Source organism: Solea senegalensis, linkage group LG1 (genome assembly GCF_019176455.1).
Source record: "Solea senegalensis isolate Sse05_10M linkage group LG1, IFAPA_SoseM_1, whole genome shotgun sequence".
NCBI classification, from domain to species: domain Eukaryota; kingdom Metazoa; phylum Chordata; class Actinopteri; order Pleuronectiformes; family Soleidae; genus Solea; species Solea senegalensis.
The window spans coordinates 34953296-34956107 of NC_058021.1; the positions used below are offsets into that span (position 1 = coordinate 34953296).

General features: G+C 38.8%; 1 long non-coding RNA gene across 2 annotated transcripts in view; it reads right to left on the reverse strand.

The window, feature by feature from the left end:
• Positions 1 to 1980, reverse strand: part of LOC122769540 — a 62415-nt gene extending 60435 nt beyond the window's left edge. For both annotated transcript variants that reach the window (XR_006360439.1, XR_006360440.1), the window contains exons 1-2: positions 1846 to 1980; positions 944 to 1094 (exon numbers count right to left, since the gene is read on the reverse strand). This is a non-coding gene — a long non-coding RNA (uncharacterized LOC122769540). The remainder of the gene's footprint in view (positions 1 to 943; positions 1095 to 1845) is intronic.
• Between the last annotated feature and the right edge of the window lie 832 nt (positions 1981 to 2812).

A 2812-nucleotide genomic window follows, 5' to 3' on the forward strand; every position in this document is an offset into this window, starting at 1 on the left:
AGGTGCTCATTATTTCAGAAATATACTATTTTGTTCTTTATACATAAAGTGTAAGAAATAAGCATATACAAACTAACAGTATCTGAGAAAATAATGGATTAGTGCTGATTTAACAATTGACATCTCACTGCCTGTTTGACAACGACGACATTCCAATTGTGTCCTCTGCAGTTGGTGCTCTGGAATGTTGTTTACAAAATATATAGCCCACCCTCCAGCGTATAAACAGATGGTAGATATCCACATCCATTACTGTGCTCTGTGTCATAGGTTGAGATGACCATGTCTGTTTGAGAGATGTTTCAGTGAGATTACCAAACTACCTCACACATTTGTTGCACTGCTGACAAACCTGTGACTCGCAACATTATTTCATTATCGGAACTCTGCACCAAAACACATAACAAAAACGAAACAATGCACTGAGCGCAAAAGAAAGAAAATAATATTACATTATTATGTTTGCAGTTGATGGCAGGAAGATACAGTACATCTACAAAAACGTCGGCGTAAAAGCCTATTTTGTTTCTTGTTCATACCGTTTGTATTGCTCAAGCCTGCTCCACTGGAGTCTAATGTATATAGTTTATTTTCTTCCGTGTTAAGTTGTCTTCTAATTTCCCCTTGCCAACAAAGCGCACCCTAAAAATGTAATCTCCCCTATCTGTTCCTCAATAAAAACCTAATATTGGGTAAATTGCTCTCCTGCTCTCTCCAAAACTATATCAGGGGAGAAAGAAATCTTCCTTTGTGGTGCAGTTTGTTTTTAAGATGTCTCCACTACATGATCAATTATGCATCTTTTTCAAATAAATGTTTTATCAGGGCAGGTTGTCCCACTTGTCACCGGTGCCTTTGTTGTGTTATAGTGTGCAGCACTAATCCATAAGGAACGTTTTCTTCTTTTTTTTGTATTATGCGTTTGCGGTGAAGTAAAACCTACCTGTGTCAGTTGCTGCATGGGAAGCTGAGGTTCACTGGCATATTTGGTTTAGTTCAGCGTGAGCGACTATGCTTGAGCGACGACCATGAAGTTGTCGAGTCCAAACGGCTCTCAGATGACAAGCCTTTCACGGTTAATCCCAGCAGCACACCTGCAGAGGATTACAAACAGCAAAATGTTGTTGCTCTGTAGACAATAGTAATCCACTAATACTTAAGATACAAGTCAGACACTACAAAACATTTCCCATGTGTTTATCATGCAAATATGGATAAAGCAATAGGTTTATAATAGTCCTGTAAAAGGGCATGCAAAAAATAATAGGCTATACAAAACTGCATCGTGTATAGTGATAAAATGCAGGTGAACTTGCAAACTTTTCTTTTTAATATTGCATGAATCAACAACAGTGGTGGTTTGTGAGCCCTTTATAGTTTATAATACTTGAAAACAACTTATACAGCAGCGTTTTGTGTAATGGTAGGCTGACTCACATTTGATATATCACCACAGAACCCAACAACCACCACTATAGAAGAGTAATTTGTTTTGGTTGGCTGTGCAGGGGGAGTCTTTGTCTTCGTTGCACTTATATGTACACATTTGTATCATTATTCTTAACTATTTGACTGTTATCTAAGCTAAGTTGCACCACACTAGTAAAGATTGTTCCATGTGTTTATTATAAATGTTCCACATAAAGATAAATAATTCTGCTCAGAAAACGGTGGATAAAGCAAAACTGCACGAAGTACATCCCTCTTACTCTCTCAACTTGATATACTGCAACCGAAACGGACTTTATTTATTACCATTCTGATTTATTACTTTGACGCGGACTGCAGGAAATGCAGCTTTCATTACTTATTATTCTTAACGGGCTACAAGCTAAAGCTACTTACCGCGAAACAGTGATTTATAAGTACCACATCTGAACTTCCCTTTCGAGCTTCCACACAGTAGGACATGTTTTAAGGCCCCAAACTAAAGTGCAGAGAGGACAAACAATGGAGCAATATTGCTGTGTAGGAGGCCCACACACATCCTAAGGGCTGACATCTCCAAAGTGAGGGTCAAACTATTCGGAAACAGGTGCGTTTCAATTCAGCAGCGGGAACATCCGCATCAGCTGTGCGGCCTTTAGGAATGCTCGGAAACAGTAGTTTTTCCACGTTATTTGCTTTCGCATTTTCCCCCTAAAAAACCCCAAAACTGAATATACAGGACCTTAATAAAAACGTGTACTCTTATTGTGCAAATCGCGCTATATATATGTATACAAGGGGAGTTATGTTTAACCACTGAAAGTGCTAGTTTATGTCTTTTAATAACACGTTACCTCTGAAGGTTCATGAACGCCCCCCAATTGCCGGGGTGTCACTCTCTCGCTGTCCAGCAGATGGCGGTAAATGCATACTAATGCACGATGACCTGTGATATGTCCACTGTATGCAACGGGGATAATGAATCTCTACCCACTGTCCCTTAACTTCAATTAATCAGCTGTAGGGGCCTTAATCAAGAGTTAACTATTTAATTAGTCATTTAAAGTTGATTAATTGAACGAATAACTTGTAAAACAGCACCTGTATGGATCAGTGTTGTAGTGTGTTTGATTTTTTTTATTAATTTGAAATGACCAAAATCACTCCCTATCTTATTTTTTATGATAATTATTAACTGTCAGTGTTGTATGTATCAATGTATAATATTTATAAATGTAAGAGGGAGGGACTGAGAAAAAAATAGACATTTGGGCAAACTTTGAGCTTAGGAGGCGGTGTTCCAGACAAGACAGTCTCGGAATTATCGCTAGGCAACCGCGGCCGTAAAGCGACGGCGGGTGTCGTAAAGGGTAAAGAGGCTTGT